Here is a 19,905-nt window from a genome sequence, read left to right on the forward strand (position 1 = left end):
ACTACTACTACTACTACTTCTCCAACTTCTCCTTCTCTCCTCCTCTTCTTCTTCTTCTTCTTCTTCTTCTTCTTCTTCTTCTCCTACTCCGACTCCGACTTCTCCTAAATGTGTGATGCAGGTAAAGGTGACGATACCAAACAAGGTCGTAACCATTACATGGACGTTTCATCAAGACTTCTGTGTTTCTTTCACAAATCGAGAAGAACTCGGCCGAGGTTTTTTTCTTTTTTTTGTATACACCGTCGAGGCTCATATAAGGGCCAACACCCGGAACGTACAACATGGGGAGTCGGAGACAAGAGGGGTGGGAGAGGGAAGGACAAAAACAGTGGGGACACAGGGAATACAAGATGGACACTACAGGGACTTGCGAGGAGTTTGAAAGAGGTGGGTTTGGGGTGGATTAACGGGGGTAGAAAAGATCAAGGATTTGGATGGGGGATGATAAGAGGTGGTAGTGAACAGCTGTTTTTGAAGGCCTGGAGGTAAGAATGGGAAAGAATAGAGTGAGGAAGTTTATTCCAAAGGTGGGAAAAAAGAGGAATGGAAGAGTGAAGGTGAGCAGTGATTCGTGATTTTGGTAGTTTTACCAGGAGGTGGTTGTTGGCAGACCTTGAGCACCCTGTGGAAATGTGGTGGGGACAAATCGCAGAGAGAGCAGGGGGGGCGAGACCGGAGAGGGGACGGTAGATTACAGAAAGACCACCGACCTGCCTGTGATGGGAGAGTGAGAGGCCCAAAGACTCAGCCTCATCGCAGCGAGATGCCGATGATCCTAAATGCCCTGGTTTCCACAGCGTGAAGCCGAGAAAGGTGGGAGGCAGGAGCACCAGCCCAGAGAGGAGAGCAGTACTCCATCAGGCTGCGGACAAAAGCTTTGTAAGTGGTCAGGAGCTCAAGAGGGCCGAGGAAGGACTTAGCACGACGGAGGATTCCCAGTCGGCGACTGGCTTTGGAGGCAAGGTTGGAAATGTGACTTTCCCAGGAAAGGTCATGGAAGATAGTGAGACCCAGAAGCTTGAAAGAAAAGACTTCTTCCAGAGGATTGTTGAGAAAGTGGATGGGGGGGTTTTCTAAACGGTCCTTTCGGAGAGACATAGTGAGAGTGTGAGATTTGTCTGGATTGAAAGACATGTTCCACGTGTTGGACCAGTTTGTGATTTTATCCAGATCTGCAGTGAGCGAAGAAGCTGCTGCTTGCCGGGCTGAGGGATGACAGATGGTACGGCAGAGGGTGGAGTCATCAGCAAAGAGATATAGAGGATTTTCCAGAGAGTCGGAGAGATCATTGAAAACCAGAAAAAGAACAGGACCCAGAACTCTAACCCCATACGTCGTCCATTCCCTTCAAATTGCTACAACCAGTGGATTTGGGAGTTAATATAAGTGGAGCATTAAAAAAAAAGGTTCAACAAACCACATAATGTAGGAGATTCCAAGAAACATAATATATTTTTAATTTTTCAATATAAAGGAAGATATTATTATTATTATTATTATTATTATTAAAATAAAAATCATGACTAATTTTATCTCTATGTTGAAAATGTCAAAACATGGGGTTTGTTGGCCGATTGTGTCTTGTTTGGCCAAATGTCAGGCCTGACCAGCCGGTTCGTCAAGCATTTGGATGAACGTTTCCCCCGTCAGACTCCACATCAAGGGGACATAATCGTGGCTGGGTGGAAGAAGATGAAGAAGAAAATATGAAACAAACATAAGAAGCCATTTTAGTTAAAAAAACATCTCGGCATTGCACCACATCAGGAGGTAAACATATGACCCCTCGTCGCCTCCCGATGCTGCACCCTCGATAGCTCAGAACAACCCCAATGGGTCCCAAAGGTGAGCACGTGACCTCACATCAACAGAACTTTGCACAGCCAATGGATGACGCAAAATGACCTGAAGCAACGCTTGGGCCCCAAACGAATAGGTCACATATGGGGGAACGAGGTGAAAACATCGCCACGCCTGCATACCTAACAAGGTGAAAACATCACCACACCTGCATACCTAACGAGGTGAAAACATCCCCACACCTGCATACCTAACAAGGTGAAAACATCACATCTGAATACCGAACAAGGTGAAAACATCACCAAACCTGCATACCCAACGAGGTGAAAACATCACCACATCTGAATACCTAACAAGGTGAAAACATCACCAAACCTGCATACCCAACGAGGTGAAAACATCACCAAACCTGCATATCTAACGAGGTGAAAACATCACCACATCTGAATACCTAATAAGGTGAAAACATCACCAAACCTGCATACCCAACGAGGTGAAAACATCACCACACCTGCATACATAGCGAGGTAAAACATCGCCACACCTGTGTACCTAACGAGGTGAAAACATCGCCACACCTGCATACATAGCGAGGTAAAACATTGCCACACCTGTGTACCTAACGAGGTGAAAACATCGCCACACCTGGGTATCCAACAAGGTGAAAACAGCCACACCTGTGTACCTAACGAGGTGAAAACATTGCCATATCTGCACACCTCATAAATAGCTGGCTTCTGAAGAGCAAGTAAAGACTGTTGGACTCCGATACTAATCGTGGATTCGCTATTCGCAGACCCCGCTTATTCGCGGTTTATAAAATGACACATCCCTCAACATCCGCGGTCCTGTGCCTCACGTTTTCCCAGTCCTTTTGTGGATGTATTTGCGGGTTTTTTATGGGAGTATTCGAGGGGTTTTTTTTCTTTCCTGTTTTCAGGGTTTTTCATGGACATTCCCAGTTTTTGCAGGCATATTTGTGGTTTTTCGCAGGACATTTTATTTTCCTTAAGAATCACAAACCACCGGGAATCTATCCCCCCCTTCCCCCCTTTTTCCATTGAAACAATGCCCTGACATTCACGGATACGACATTTGCGGAATTTTTCAGGAATGTATTCCCTGCGAATAGCGGGACCTGACGGAAAATTGCTGCGGACATTTGGCATGAGGGGAAGCATGAGGGGAATTTGGCATGAGGGAAGCACTCAAGTTCCTCTCGAACACCCAGTCCTGACGCCACCAACCGTGGATAACTCTGCAACTCGGCAGGTTGCTTGTCAACCACGGACGCCGATTGGTACTGCCAATCCTGGCAGGGTTCGCATTACTTCACGTGTTACCTTTCCTTTGGATGGGCAGCACGTACCCTCGAAACGTAGTTGTCTCGTCTTTGCTTGATCATGTGCAGCTGAGCGGAGCTGCCAAGTACGCACCAGCTAACGTGTAGAGCCAATCAGTGGGGTTGAACTTCCCAGCTAACAATACATGTAGATGATGCTGCGTCAGTGGAGGAAAGACCGCTCCGATCTGGGTGCATTCCAATAACAAGCAATTTGTTAAAACAAAGAGGCAAGGAAAGGGATGTGGTACAAGCAAGCAATGGGTTTATTTACGGTGAGCACTTGTACAGCAGGGCATGCAAGGATTGGTGAGGTGTGGCAAAAGAAATAGTTATACAGTATGTAAAAAGAAGACTCAGTGCAGAGCTAACCTGATCTAATTTCTTACACAGTCTTACACGGTGGTTGTGGATTCACAGGACAGTGATTCTGGTTTTACAGGACAGTGGTTGTATTACTCGAGCACAGTGGATGTGGTTTTCGCAGCACAGTGGATGTGGTTTCGCAGCACAGTGGATGTGGTTTCGCAGCACAGTGGATGTGGTTTCGCAGCGCAGTGGATGTGGTTTCGCAGCACAGTGGTTGAGGTATTGCTGCACAGTGGCTGTGGTTTGAGACTGAATATAATCGGTGGATTGTGTTTGAGGTATTTTGTAGAATCGCCCGCTTGTCTCACCAACAAAGAAAACGTGAATGAATCCATCTGGTGGAGCATCTGGGGGAGGGTGAAGTGTAATTAGACCGCACGGACGGTCGAGTGGAGGGTGAGAAGAATTCGTTTATACAATAATTCTCAGAACCGAACCAATGGAAATATGTTTCTTCGAACTCTAACCCAGCAGATTGTGACAGTTGACAAGCTCTTCCATCATACAGAGTGGGTACATGGTCCTGAGTTTATGTGGCAACCCCTCTCATGAATGGTCCAAACTTAAGATGAACATCGACATTCCTCAAGACGATGAAGAAGTCCACAGGAAAGCACTGACAGCTGTTTTGAATCGGTCCACTGATACGATGGACAGATTTCTAATATACTATTCAGACACAAGACGAAGGCTGCCAAGGAGCTAACCGACATCCATTTACCTGTAAAGTTTTACATAGAAGCCAAAAGAGTTTTAATCAGCGATGAGCAACATCGCTATTTCGGAAAGGAGATCAAGTCCCTGAAAGGTAACCTGGACTCGACATCGAAGAAGGAGTTAACCAAGACCGCAGTCCTTTTGCGACCAATCAGTAAACTTTGTTTGATACCTGAAGCCGATTTTAACCAGCATTCTCAACATCGACATCGTCGGAAATGCCAGAAGTAGACAATTGATTGTTTGCTGTCGCCCTTTGTTGTGCTATAAACGAACATGCCATTGTTGTTTGACCATTGTGTTACATGATCATAATTGTTCCATCTGTCCTGCACAATTAGGGAGCTGGTATGACATTATGGTCAAACTTTTTTGTTTTGTGAAATATTTTGTACATCGTTTTGTTAAATACATTTAATGACTGGAATACGGGTACAATGAGATAACTCCATTTCATTTGATCAAGTACCGTCCCTCCACGTGGTTCGACCAATTAATTTGTTTGATGTACCGAGGTCGATAAACCAGTGATTGTGGTATCTTAGCACAAAAAATACCCGAACCCGAACTAACGCTGACAGCTCCTGTTGTTATATTAACTAGCAATCAGGGATAAAGACACAAAGAAGCGATGAATAGTTTCTCAGTGTGATGTTTAGTGCAGACATTGTTTTATTAAACAAGCGGTTATCATCTTCGTCAACTTTGTGAATTCTTGGGAAAGTTGTTACTCCATTCTGTAAAGCTATGTATAATTAAGACACCTTTTTTTTTTTGTTTGTTTGTATTTCGGTAAATCACTGGATGCTTTGAACACTGCTGAATGATTGAGAAATACTGGAATCACGGAATATTGGAATACAAAGCAGATTAATCAACAGTGCGTTGAGTTTGTCTTTGGTACATCATAATTTTGTTTTTTAATCATTATCAACAATATCATTGTTATTATAATTTTCATTGTTATCATTTTCAATATTGTCATTATTATCATTACTAGTGCGTGCCCGTACGTGCAAAAAAAAAAAACTTTCAAACAACCACACAGGCCGTTCCTTCGCTCTTCTAAACGACGACTGGATTGGGGCATTGTGTTTATGTATAAATGCGCATAAGAAATCGAGAAATTATTAGAAAACAGAAAGTCATCACTATCCGGAAGTCCGTACGTTGTAACCCGTAATGGGGAACGCGGCTGAGGTTCTCTTCCCCATCGGCCACGCCTCCGCAGCAACGTGTCCTGTCATTGGTTTGGTAAATAAATGGCCATAACTTGGGAAGCACTTGTCCGATTAATATCAAACCTCAAAAAGGCACATACTCAGGTCCCCAGCAATATATCTGGCAAGTTTCAATTAGATCAGACCAGTGGTTGTTGAGAAACAGCGGTCAAACACACACACACACACACACACACACACACACACACACACACACACACACACACACACACACATTGCTGGAATTATAGATAGATTATGTTCCAGTATGACAAGGTACCATTGTAATTATCATTATTATTAGTTTACTTGTATAAAAGCCTGTCAGAATGACAGGTTGGAATTATTTTATTCAAAATATTCAAGGACACCGGAACATATGATGTTTCATTTCGGACCAAGAAAAAAAACGTTACGTATTTTTAAACACTACATGTTCAAACGTGATCATATTTTCTTTATTTTCTAGGATGTTTCATTTCGACTGTGCAGTCTTCGTTAGGGTGCCAAAGTCCGAAGCCTCGGCCTAGTGTCAGGTGTGCTTATATCTTGTTTATTTCTTCGCCATCCTATGGACGGAAATGAACATTTGTTATACTCTGCGTGTATTACACATCATGTGGAGCAATTTTCATCTCCATGTGCCTTATATTTATTGTTGTTTAAGAAAACGCTTTTGTACACTGCCCATGAGGCCACGTTGCACGTCACCATCTACAATTCCAATAGAAGAAATGTAATTACTCTTTTATGAAAAATGTTTTTCAAGTTTGTTTGCTTTTGTCCTGAAAAACAGACTGGAGTGATCGTACAGTCATGTTAAAAGATTGGCTTTTAAAGCCCTACTTAAATTGTCCTCATGAAGGGGGACAGACAAACACACAAACACAAATAAAGAAATACACATCGTGTTATTTATGCATTTGTAAATTTCTCCGAAATAAGCTTATAGAATGGGTTTTGGTGTCCGGCTCGCTGTCCGTCCATACATCCGTTAACGTTTGACAGAAACATCTTCTTTCAAAAATCTTCTTTCACAGAAACCACAAGACAGATCCGGACCAAACTTACCATGAGGCATCGGGACAATGCCCCAACCTTAAGTTGTGCTCCTCATGGTCCTATCTCCCACAGAAAAGGGGCCACAGGCACCCTCCCAGAATCCCTAATTTTCACGAAAACAGCTTCTCCATAACTACCTGAGTGCTGCATACAAAATTTGGTACAATGCATCAGGGCAGGTCTCACGGGGCTGTGATCTCATGGGGTCATCATAAGGTCTCATGGGGTTGTGCTCCCCATCCGGATCTGCCAATTTAAAGGGGGTTACAAATGGGCTTTGCCCAAAATATTGGTATTTCATTCAAAATCTTTTCTCAGAAACCAACACCTGGATCCAGACCAAACTGGCCATGTCAGTTTGCTCTCAACTTTGGTTGTGCTCCCCATGGCATATCTTCCCTGGAATAAGAGCCACAGCCTGCCTTCCCTAAATCACACTAAAACATATTTTCCTCATGAACTATATAATATGACCGATATGGACCAGATTTGGTAAGATACATCAGAACAGTCAGGTCTCATGGGGTTGTGCTCCCCCACCCCCTCCCCCCCAGATCCCTGTAAAATGCTGAAAAAGGGGTTTTCACCTCAAATTCAGGTACTTTAATAAAAAAAATACTGCCAGAGTACCCACCCTGTGGGCAGTCTTGTTCCAAGAATGCAACACATTCTTCTGACACTTGACTAAATTTGGGCGGTGTATAGGCAACTGACAGCTCTGTATATGCAAAAAAAAAAACCCCACGAAGTCGTGTACATGAAGTAAAAACATACCTCATGCATATAATTCAAAACGACATGGGTATTTAGGTACATTAAAATTAGGCAATTAACCCTACCCCACGCCATCAAAATATTGGCGACCACCGTCCGCAAAGGGACCTGTGACCTTCCGGAGTTGTCCGAGAGTCATGACCTAAATTCTGGGTGTTTGGTGGGAGACGTCTCCACTGCTCCACCTTGTGGTCGTTTATCACCACCGAACCCCGGCCCACAACAATATTATCATTATCATTATGTACCAGTATCATTATGATTATTCACCATTGTAATTATCATTATTATTAGCATTGGGTGCCATTATTATCATTATCGTCGTTGTGTTTGATCATTGTTATCATTGTCATTATCGTTATGTATTATTATTATTATTTCATGATTTACCATTATTAACCATTATCATTATAAGCCTGGGGATGGCATAAAAGTTAAGGTGGCTGGCTTAAGATCTGAGGGTCTTGAGTTTCAGTCCCTGTTGTTCAGTTAAATAACACCAGGTGGGTTGGCTCAGTCTGTCATCCTTCCGAGGTCAGCAAAATGAGTATCAGCTTACTGGTAAGAGGGGCACTGCATCAGCGGCACAAATGATGCAACCAGTAAATAAGAACAGAGTTCAATTTGTTCGACCACTTTATTAGCGTGGAACGACAATAATCAAACAAGTATTGAACAGGTTGAAACACCCACAACATCCCTGGCTCCGGCTCAGGCTGCGCATGCGCACTGGCACAGGGGACCGTCGATATGTGGAATTACCGTAAAGTACAATGTTCTCTATCTCCCTCCGAGTCTTTATTATGTTAATAGATAAAGGCTGAGAAAATATTAAGTTTAATGAATGAACAAAAGTTTATATCGCCCATCGTGTGACTATTCCATGGAGTAGTCCTTGTGCCAGGCAGGCACGCTGGTCGCTCTGGTGGATCGGCGTTGACCTATCGCTGGTGCTGGTGGTGTCACATCGGGCCCCAGTGGGGATGGGGCTCTCGGGGTTTCAGGGGCCGATGGTGGCGTCTGAAGGATCGCGCGCCTCGGTGTGCCTCGTCCTGGTGCTGCTGGCGTGTCTAAAACGGGTGTCGTCTTGCGCCGGGGTGTGCATACTGACGTCAGTGCCGGCGTGGGCCACGTTGGCGTCGCAGATGTCACGGGTTTGCTGTCGAGGTCAGGCAGTTGCGGTGTTACAACGGGTGCAGGTACAGTGATGCGGGTTGCTAGATCATCATAGATAGACCGGGGTGGCAGCTGGTCATTGCGAACTGGGCTAAACTTGCGCAGGAATTTCCTGTTCCGAAGTGTGACTCTGCCCGAGCCATCGATCTTGATCACGTATTGGTCGTGTTGGCGTACCTCCACGATACTGCCTGTCTTGTCCCATTTTTTTGGGTGGAATCCTGTCTGGTTCTGTACGCGGACTTGGTCCCCTACAGCAAGTGGCGGAAGGCGTTTGGTGTGTTCTGCCCAGGTGTCGGCTGTGCGGATATGACGTTTGCGGAGGGCCTCCTCCCTCGCTTTCAGGGTCTCATGCCAAGTGTCGTGCGGTCTGTACTTCCCGGGGATAATTGGGATGAAATCGCGTATCGGGCGGCCGAAGACACACATTGCCGGGGAGATCTTCGTGTCAGGGTCAGGCGTGTTACGATATTGTAGTATCGCTCTCTGCACAGCGTCAGTGTCAAGTTCTCCCTGCGGGCTGGTGTTGTCCGTGATAAGTCGTTTCATTGTCTTAACTCCAATCTCCGCGCGACAGTTGCTGTGAGGGAAGGCCACCGATGACAAGCGGTGGTGTACGCCCCATCTGTGCAGGAATGACCTGGTCTCGGTGGAGGTGAACTCCGGTCCCCCATCCGACGCGAGCTCTTCTGGTGTCCTGTACGTCACGAAGGCGCGACGTAAGTGGTTTATGAGTCCGGCGGCGCCACCCGTCGACTTTGAGATGATCGGCCAGTTCGAGTATCTGTCCACTGTCACAAGGTAGTGTGCACCCCTGTGTACAAAGAAGTCCGAGCACACTGCCTGAAAGGGGTAAACGACCGGAATAGGTGGAGTTGGTGGCGCTCCAGGCTGTGATGGTGCCATCCGGTGGCAGTGTTCGCAGTTTTTCCGAGTGGCGCTGATGTCGGCCGACATGCCTGGCCAGAATACAGAGGATTCTGCGCGGGCGGTCATCATTGATACGCCCTGGTGGGCAGCGTGTAGGGCGCTCAGCACATCGCCGCGGAGTGAGGGTGGTATGACTACTCGGTCCTTGTATAGGATCACTCCATCTGTCGATGTAATGTTCTCGCGGTACTGGTGATAGTCGCGAATTGTCTCTGGCATCTCGATTTTTGAGTTGGGGATGCCGTTCATTGTCATTCCCTCCAATATGTGCATATCGCCATCGCTGCTGGTGGCTTCCCTGACGCGATCCCATGTTACTGATCGCAATGATTCGAGGCCCGCGGCACACCATGCCAGGTTGTCCTCGACGTCGTCGTCATACTCCGGCTCAGTTTGGCGTAGGAGGGACAGGACATTGGTGTGCGTGCTTGGTTGGAGGTGGGTCGCTATGGTGGCATTGTCATCTGGAAGGTTCATGAGTGGAGGTCGCGTGGTGCCAACTGGCCTGCGCGACATGGCATCTGCCGCCTTGTTCTTCATGCCCGGGATATGTATGATGCGGAAGCGATAACGCAGGGTCTTCTCCTTGAGGTTCCTGAGGCGGGGGTTGGGTATGTCGTCAAGTGCTCTGTCCGAAAGGAGTTTCAGCAGTGGTTTGTGGTCTACCGCAACGATCAGGTTCTCGCAGCCCAGTACGAAGTAGCGCGCTTTGTCCAAGGCGTCCGCGACTGCGAGAGCCTCGCCCTCTATGGGCGCGTATCTGGATTCTGCCGCGTGTGTAAATCTGCTGCCGACCAGGGTTATTTTCCATCCATCAGTGCAGCAGAATGGTCTAACTGGCACGCATCGGCAGTGCTTTTGAAGCAACCAGAATCCGATTCCCTCCTTCGACCAGTCCGTGGCGATGCATGTTGGCTTAGTTTTGTCAAATATGCGGACACCGTGTTCGATTTCTTGTACGATCACGTCTTTCGACTCGCGGAATATGTCCTCTAACTCCATGGACCACTGGAAGCGTTCTCCACTTTTCAGGAGCTTCCGGAATGGCTGCATTCGTTCGGCCATACTAAAGGCGTATGCCACCTGGTTGACAAGCCCGAACCACGATCTGACGTCGGTGATGTTACGCGGTTGTGGGAAATCGTGGATTGCTTCCAGGTAGCGGCTGCACGGTCGCACGTCGGTCATGGTGATGGTGAAGCCCGCGAAGTCCACCGTGGGTGCGCTGAAGACAAACTTCTCCGGGTTGAGGATGATTCCATTCCGGCCGCATATATCCAGCCATTGGACCGCCTGGAAGTAGCTCCCCTCAATCGTGTCTGACCATAGGAGCGTGTCATCTACGCACTTGGTCTTGTTACCAATGTCCGCGACGATCTCATCGTATCGTCGTGAGTAACCGTCCCCCGATGCCATATACCCTTGTGGGGCAGATAGGTACCGGTAGCGCCCCCATGGAGTGATGAAGGTCGTCTTGTGGCGGTCGTCCTCGTGTAGGCGGACGCTATGGTAACCGTTCCATGCGTCGAATACTGTCTTGCGCTTCCCGTTAGGTACGCGTCTCGCCTGGTGGAACGGGGATTGGGTGTGGTGGGTCTCGCGGAACGCATGCTTGTTCAAGGCCTGAAAGTCGACGGTGCGTCGCGGCTTGCCATTCTTTTCGCGCAAATTACCATGCGGTGACACCATGTCACCGGCGTGCCGACGGGTACTTCCTCCAACACGCCGAGCCGAACGTCCTGGTCGAGGCCTGCTTTTACCTCATCTTGCCAATGTATGGCCACGGAGATGGGAGTGTGATGGGCAACCGGTGTCGCGTTCTCACTGAGCATAAGACGTAGTGGCGGGCCGGTCATTCTCGGTAGTGGCTGGTGTGGGCACGTGTTGAATGTGCTCTGAGCATACATCCTGAGTAAATGTGACTGTAGTGCCTCTCTGTTGGCCTCGGTCGCTGGCATGGGGAGTGCGGTCGGCTTGGTCGGCGGCTCCGCGCGTCGCGGGCAGTCGCACAATTCCGAGGTTGTCAGATTCACCTCTCCGAGTGTCGGGAATCTGTCCGAGATCATTCCCAGGTCCATGCAGGCCGCGCGGGAGAGGAAGATGCGGTCTGAAGAGTCCGTCACATACGCGATTTGGCGCGTCTCCAATCTCCGAGCGTCATCACTGTTACCGGCGAATCTGACTACCACGGCTCCGAGGATACGAATTCCTCTGTTGTTTGCGGCCTTCATGGTCATGGATACAGGTATGAGGTCCTCGGTACTCAGGCCCATTTGTTGGACGACTTTAATGCCGATCAGGCAGCTCTGGCACCCCGTGTCTGCCATAGCGGGTAGGGTTATCGCGCGGGTGTGTTTCAGGAGGTTAAAACCCAGCGCTTTGTAATCCTCGCGCTTGTTGGTGAGAGCGAGGTTGACGTATGGCTGCGGGTCGGATATGCGTTTCATCCACTTATCGCACATATCATCGTACAGGTGGTGAGCGAGGGGAAGCGTGCGCATTTCGTCCTCTGTGCTGGCCATGGTGACCGTGCATAGCTCGACGAAGGCTGCCGTCTGCTCGTCGTACATCCCGTCGGTCTCCTTAGATGGGGGTCTTGCCGATCGGCCGCCCAGGCACGCCTTGTCGAGGTGATTCTGGTGGTCACACTTCCGGCACTTTTTACCGTATCCGGGGCACTCGGCGCATCTGGCGCGCCATTGAGGCGTTTTGCGTGGCCCACCTCGCCGCAGTAGATGCATACTCCTTCGGGCTTGGCCTTCCGTTTTTCCGGCCTGGCTCCTACTCTGGCGCGGACGTCCTGTCGCTTTCCCCGCCGATACGAACTACTGATCGCGTCCGTGCTCTGAGTGTCAGGCAGGCGCGATGCCGAGCGTTTTCCAGACTCTTTGGCCTCGATATACTCTATCATGTCCTTTAATGGCATGTCCTGGTTCTTCTCACCGAGTAGGTCAAGTTGTATTGCTTGGTCCGCGATGCCACGGGCAACCACGTTGCGCAATATCTCTTCGGTGAAGTCGTTGACCTGATCGCACCCCGCCTTGGTGCACTTCATTTCATACTTGCACGTGTCCGCCTGCCCTTTGATGCGGGCGTGGAACGACCGGACGGGCTCCTCGTGTCCCTGCCGCATGTTAGACAGGGCCACTCGAGCTACCATCGTGTTCTCCGTCCGGACGGCGAGCGCCTTCATGGCGGCGAGGACGTCTTCTTCATCGCTGCCCACGAGGCTCCGACCCGCCGCGCGAGTGAGGTCCTTTCTCAGCTCCTCCTCACAGCACTCCAGTAGCTGCGCGACTATGTCAGGTCCGACAAGCTTAGTACCTGTTTTGTATTCGCCCCAGCGGGTTATGAAGTACGACCAGGCCTCGCCCGTTCCGGCCAGTGCTATGGAGGGACGCTTGAGTTTCTCCATCTTGGCATTCGAGCTCGCCGTCCTGGGGGCGGCGACGTGCACAGTGGCGTGTATACTCAACATGGCGGCCACCACTGCCGCCTCTGCGTGTGTAGCCATATAGTCACAACCCTCGATCGGGCACTCTGCTTCCACCGGCGCCATAGGAACAGTTATTCTGGAGTAAACGTTCTATTTTCGGTGATGCACACGTGTGTACAGTGTCCTGGGGGCGAAGATTGGGTACAGTACCCGAGAAATCCAAACTCACTGTCGACGTTCTCGTGGTCCGTTTTCACCCAGTCGCGTCCTCCTCAGCACCGACGATCTTTACTCGACTGCATCAAGCTGTTTGATTATAAATAAGAACAGAGTTCAATTTGTTCGACCACTTTATTAGCGTGGAACGACAATAATCAAACAAGTATTGAACAGGTTGAAATACCCACAACATCCCTGGCTCCGGGTCAGGCTGCGCATGCGCACTGGCACAGGGGACCGTCGATATGTGGAATTACCGTAAAGTACAATGTTCTCTAACCAGCAGCCACAGGTTCCATATATAATAACATTATTATCATTTTGTGCCATTATCGTTATCATATTCGTGATGTGTCATTATCCTTTCAATAGTATGTAAGTAATACACCCACTCAATTTCTGTGTGAACAAAGAAACGGACAAGCAAACAAACAATCAGACAGACAGACAGAAAAATGAAAAATCACTCAGAGTAACAACTTGGCAAAACAGCACAAAATAGAATGGGACTCGGTAGAGCGCATACCTCTGCCAGGTGGAACAATTCACATTTTGTATCCCACTGATGGGCTGGATCCGACCAAAATCCAATCCTTGTCACCAAACCAACACATCCACCTTGTTTTGTCATAACTCGTCCACAACTTTTTGAGATATAGTGATATATTTAGTTTTTGGCCCGATCAATCAATTTTAGAAACTAGGCCTGTGTTGACCTTTTGACCTTAAAATCAATAGGTGGTTGAATTAAGTGACCTGATATGCAAATACTCTTCAAATTTCAAGATAATTAGATTAAAATTGATGATTTTAGAAATTAGGCCAATGTTGACCATTCACGCCTATGGTCACCACAAAAATAATAGGTGGTTGAATTCAGTGACCCGATATGTAAATCCTTTTCAAATTTCAAGTCAATCGGATGAAAATTGAGGATTTAGAAAATTTGGCCCAAATTGGCTTTTTGGCCTATTTTGAGCTTTTCAACAATGATGATCTCAAAATTAATAGGTGGTTGAATTCAGTGACCTGATGTGCAAATGCTCTTCAAATTTCAAGTCAATCGGATGAAAATTGACAATTTTAGAAACAATTTAAAGATTTGGCCGATTTTAGGTTGACCTTATGGGCCATGTTGACCTTTTGACCGAAGATAACCTCAAAAGTAATAGGCGTTAGAAATCACTGACCTGATATGCAAATCCTGTTCAAACTTCAAGTCAATCGGAGGAAATTTGAGGATTTTAGAAAATTTGGCTCAAATTGGTCTGTTGGCCTATGTAGACCATTTTGGTCGAACAAATTTGAGGAAACTTCAATGCGCGACCGTCGCGTGGACAGTGACATTAACCTCTAAAATTTTCAGAACGATCGGTTGACCGGTTTGGGCTCGAGGCAAGAGGACAGACAAACAAACACAAACACAAACATACACACACACACAAATGGAGGCGATCAACATACATGTCCAAATTTTTTTTTTTTGCCAAGAAACAAACGGACGCAAATGCAATACCCTGTCCTCTGGCGAAAGTAACTAGATCGGCACTCGGTCGAGCGCATAACCTCTGCCAGGTTGAACAGTTTACATTTTGTATCTCGCGGATAGGCTGGATCTGTACCTGGACCTGAACCAAAATCGATTTGGTTTGTTCTTGTCACCTACCCAACTCATTCACCAAGTTTTGTCATAATCCATCTCACCTTTTTTGAAATATTATGCTATATACAACATACATCATTTTTTGGCCCCGTCTCTCAATTGTGAAGAATCACTGCAAAATGAAAAATTCTCGTTTCTGCATTCTGATTCAGATCTTCACCAAAATCGAATTGGCTCTTTCTTTTCACCGACCCAAACTGTGCACCGTTTCATCCGAATCCGTCCACAACTTTTTGTAATATCTTGCTCACACACAGACAGACAAACAAACAAATAAAGAAGCAAAGCACGACACTTGCAAAATCCACTAAACAAATTTGACCTCAAAAAATGATTGGTGGTTGAATTAAATGACCAAACATGCAACTCCACTTCAAATTTCAAGTGAATCAGAAGAAAATTGACAGTTTTAGAATTTTGGCCTATGTTGACCTTTTGGCCTATGTTGACCTCAAAAATAATTGGTTGTTTGAATTCAGTGACTTGAAATGCAAATCCTCTTCAAGTTTCACATCAATCAGATGAAATTTGAAGATATTAGAAATAACACCCGAGTTGTTGACCTTGGGACGATGTTGAACTTTTGGTCCGTGTTGACCTCAAAAATAATTGGTGGTTGAATTCAGCGACCAGAAAAAAATTCCTCTTCAAATTTCAAGTGAGTCGGATGAAAATTGTGGATTTTAGAAATGCCAATTTTAGTTGTTGACCTTTTGCTTTCCGTTGACCTCAGAAATAATTGGCAAGTTGAATTCAGTGACCTGAAATATAAATCCTCTTCAAATTTCAAGTGGATCGAATGAAAATTGAGGATGTTAGAAATCTCACCGAAGTTGTTGACCTTGGGCCTATGTTGACCTCAAAACAATTGGCTGGTTTAATTCAATGACCTAAAATACAAATCCTCTTCAACTTTCAAGTCAATCGGATGAAAATTGAGGATTTTAGAAATGTCGCCCAAGTTGTTGACCTTCGGCCTTCGTTGACCTTTTGACCTAAAAAAAACAAAAAAACAATAGGCTTCTTCTTTATGAGAAACTCTACCATGTGCTGAAGTTTCGTGAGGATGGGTTTAAAATTGTGACCTGTCGGTGACAAACAGACAGACAGAATGACAGAATCGACTGACCGATATACTTGAAAAATCTTAGATTTTGCAAGTAACAAACAAACAGCGGTGAAAATGTAACCTCGACCACCTTCGGTGGTAGAGGTAATAACCATCATTGTCACCTATTAACATTCCCACTGCCCACCGAGGGTAAAAGTGAAATTATCACGAATGCTAAGACAGAAATTATATACAATCCCACACTCGGATAAAAAGTCATGTACAATTCCAAACTACGTCATTGCTTATCTGAACACGCAGTTTGCGTGTGTTGGACAGATAATCACACAGCTGGCCTTGAAACGGCAAAGGATAGAGCAAAACGAGACAATGCTTCTTCGTCTCCGCCCCAAAATCAGCTGCTGAAAGCAAACACAACACCCTGTTGTGCACGTGTCATGATGCAAAGGCAGTAAAAGGTAGTGGGTGGACGGTGGACCCGGCACAACCAACGATCACTTTTATAACACTTTCACGGAGAGCCATGGAACAAGCTTCGGTTCATGCTCCGGTACAGTTTCATGGTTTAATAGTTTGTTAATTCGGCCTGAACGGGGTATCAGCCCATTGCAGGTCTTAGCTTTGGGGTCCTGACAGTTTATCGGACCAGAGCAGATCAGAATATAATGAAAGCAGATTGCACAAAAGGTGAAACAATGTGATCTCGTGAAAAAAAAAACCAAAAATACAACGTTTTCATTGGGCAGACCGGATGACGCAGAAACACCGGACGACACTGCGGGGGTGCACCGCAGCAGCGTGGGGCCTAAACTTTGTACTTTCATCCATCACCCAGTTATTACAAATGAGAATAGGATGTTCAGTCGTGGCCAAAAATATTGGCACCCTTGCACTTTTTTCAAATAACTCACAATTTTCTCGAAGAATATGTCAAAATTGACAAAAGTTTTTGGTCTCCACAATTCTTTGTTTCACTGTTAATATGACAGAACCTTTGCTTTCGATTCAGAACTTAATATAATCCTTTTAAATCAGAAAAAAAAATGGCATTGAGAAAATTATTGACACACGAGACTTAATATTTGGGAGCACAGCGTTTGGACAAAATAACTGCAGTGAAGGACTTCCTATAGCCATGAATGAGCTTCCTCCACCTCTCGACCGTCAGTTTGACCCACAGTATTTGTGAAAACTGCTCCACTTCTCCCAGATTTGAAGGGTACCTGCTCCTAACTGCTGTTTTCAGATTTCCCCACAAATGTTCAGTGGGATTTACACTGATGAGCCAAAACATTATGACCACTAACAGGTGAAGTGAATAACATTGATTATCTTGTTACAGTGGCACCTGTCAAGGGGTGGGATATATTAGGCAGCAAGTGAACAGTCAGTTCTTGAAGTTGATGTGTTGGATGCAGGAGAAATGGGCAGGAGTAAAGACCTGAGCGACTTTGACAAGGGCCAAATTATTATGGCCAGATGACTGGGTGAGAGCATCTCCGAAACGGCAAGGCTTGTGGGGTGCTCCCGGTCAGCAGTGGTGAGTACCAACCGACAGTGGTCCGAGGAGGGACAAACCACAAACCGGTGACAGGTTGTTGGGCGCCCAAGGCTCATCGATGTGCGAGGGCAACGAAAGCTATCCCGTCTGGTCCGAACCGACAGAAAGTTTACTGTGGCACAAGTCACAGAAAATGTTAATGGTGGTCACGGGGGGAATGTGTCACAATCCACAGTGCATCGCACCCTGCTGCGTATGGGGCTGCGTAACCGCAGACCGGTCAGAGTGCCCATGATGACTCCTGTCCACCGTTGAAAGCGCCTACAATGGGCACGTAATGTAGGAACTGGACCTTGGAGCAGTGGAAGAAAGTCGCCTGGTCCGATGAGTCCCGTTTTCTTTTAGATCACGTGGATGGCCGTGTACGTGTGCGCCGTTTACCTGGGGGAAGTGATGGCACCAGGATGCATTGTGGGAAGACGATAAGCCTCTGGAGGGAGTGTGACGCTCTGCGCAATGTTCTGCTGGGAAACCCTGGGTCCAACCATTCATGTGGACGTCAATTTGACACGTGTCATCTACCTGAACATCGTTGCCGACCAGGTACACCCCTTCATGGCAATGGTATTCCCTGGTGGCAGTGGCCTCTTTCAGCAGGATAATGCGCCCTGCCACACTGCACACATTGTTTGGGAATGGTTTGAGAAACATGATGAAGTGTTCACGGTGTTGCCCTGGCCTCCAAATTCTCCAGATCTCAATCCGATTGAGCATCTGTGGGATGTGCTGGACCGACAAGTCCGATCCACGGCGGGTCCACCTCGCAACTTACGGACTTGAAGGATCTTGAAGGTGCCAGATACCACAGAGCACCTTCAGGGGTCTTGTCGAGTTCATACCTCGGCGGGTCGGTGCTGTTTTGGCGGCTCACGGACGACCAACAGCATATTAGGCAGGTGGTCATAATGTTTTGGCTCATCAGTGTATTTTTGGAATCATTGCTGGCCACTTTAGAACAGTCCAGTGTTTTGGCTTCAACAATTCCTGGGTGCTTTTTGAAGTATGCTTGGGGTCATTGTCCTGCTGCAAAGACCCATGACCTTCGATGGAGACCCAGTTTTCTGACACTGGGTTGAACATAGCGCTCCAAAATTCCTTGGTAATCTCCTGATTTCATGATGCCATGCACACATTCAAGGCACCCAGTGCCAGAGGCAGCACAGCAACCCCAAACCATCACTGAACCTCCTCCATGTTTGACTGCAGGGAAGGTGTCATTTTCTTTGAAGGCTTCATTTTGTTTTCTATCAACAAATAGATGATGTGCTTCACCAAAAAGCTCTAATTTGGTCTCATCTGTCCACAGGACATTCTCCCAGAAGGATGTTGGTTTGTTCAGGTGTGTTTTGGCAAACTCAAGTCAGGCTTTCTTATATGTCTGTCTGTCTGTCTGTCTGTCTGTCTGTCTGTCTGTCTGTCTGTCTGTCTGTCTGTCTGTCTGTCTGTCTGTCTGTCTGTCTCTCTCTCTCTCTCTCAGTAGTAGGGTTCTCCTGAGTCTCCAACCACAGAAACCCCTTTCATTGAGTTGGTGATGGACGGTGCGAGTTAAAACTGTTGTACCGTGTGTCTGAATGTCAACTTGAATCTGTTTGGCAGTTGATCGAGGTGCTTTCTCCACCGTTCAAACAATGCTTCTCTGCAATCTTCGATGAAGTTCTCCCTTGCAGCCAAGTCCAGGGAGGTTGGCTACAGTGCCATTGTCCTTAAACTTCCTGATAACATTGTGTACGGTGGACACAGGAACATCAACATCTCTGGAGATTGACTTGTAACCTTGAGATTGTCCATGCTTGCCTCCAATCTTGTGTTTGACCTCCTCAGACAATTCTCTAGTTTTCATTATTTTCTCCACGGTACACGCAGTGACACAAAACAGCAGAACGACTCCTTTTCTCTATTCAAACCGGTTGAATGAGGGACTTTTTACATTGCGGGCACCTGCAACTCACCACAGGTGAGTTCAATTCCAATGTGATGGAGAATCACCTGCTTGAAATCTCATTATTTATAACAACTTTTAATAGGTGCCAATAACATTGTCTGGTGCATTTTGGGGTTTCTGTGTGGAATAAGCTAAGATTTAGTCATTTTTTCAGCTTTTTTTTGTTTTGTTTCACTGCAAACCAAAGAAATACACATATGTGGATCCCAAAAGATTTTTAAATTTCAACAATTTTCTGGAAGAGGTGGTGCATTATTTTTTAATAGTACAGGGGTACAAATATTTTTGGCCACAACTGTATTTATGGTTGTGTTTCGCAGAGTGACAGTGCGTCACACTTACGGATACTTTTGGCTGTAAATTAACACTGTACGTAGCACAGGTTAGCACAGGTGACTGAACTGCATACATAATACCTCGTAGTTTACTTCACCTTACCACGTCACTCACCTGGCACTGTCGCATCGTAGAGGGACGTGTGTGAACACTGTGGGGCTGCAGCAAAGGTCTCTCTCAAAATACCACCTGTCGCTCGCAAATACCACCTGTTGCTTCACTGACAGGAATACCAGAAGAAGAGGGTGTGAAGAGGGGAGGGGCATGGATCAGAGGGGGAGTG

At 46.7% G+C, this 19,905-nt stretch overlaps 1 protein-coding gene across 1 annotated transcript in view; it reads right to left on the minus strand.

Annotated features, from left to right (window-relative positions):
- Positions 1-3,388: 3,388 nt before the first annotated feature.
- The window catches only part of LOC147029192 (uncharacterized), a 78,571-nt gene continuing 62,054 nt past the window's right edge, over positions 3,389-19,905 (minus strand). The window contains exon 9 of the mRNA XM_085880107.1: positions 3,389-3,861. The gene's annotated coding sequence lies outside the window, so the exon portion shown is untranslated. The remainder of the gene's footprint in view (positions 3,862-19,905) is intronic.

This window comes from Eptatretus burgeri, chromosome 4 (genome assembly GCF_056783735.1).
Source record: "Eptatretus burgeri isolate ZD-2024b chromosome 4, Ebu_testis_v1, whole genome shotgun sequence".
Lineage (NCBI taxonomy): Eukaryota > Metazoa > Chordata > Myxini > Myxiniformes > Myxinidae > Eptatretus > Eptatretus burgeri.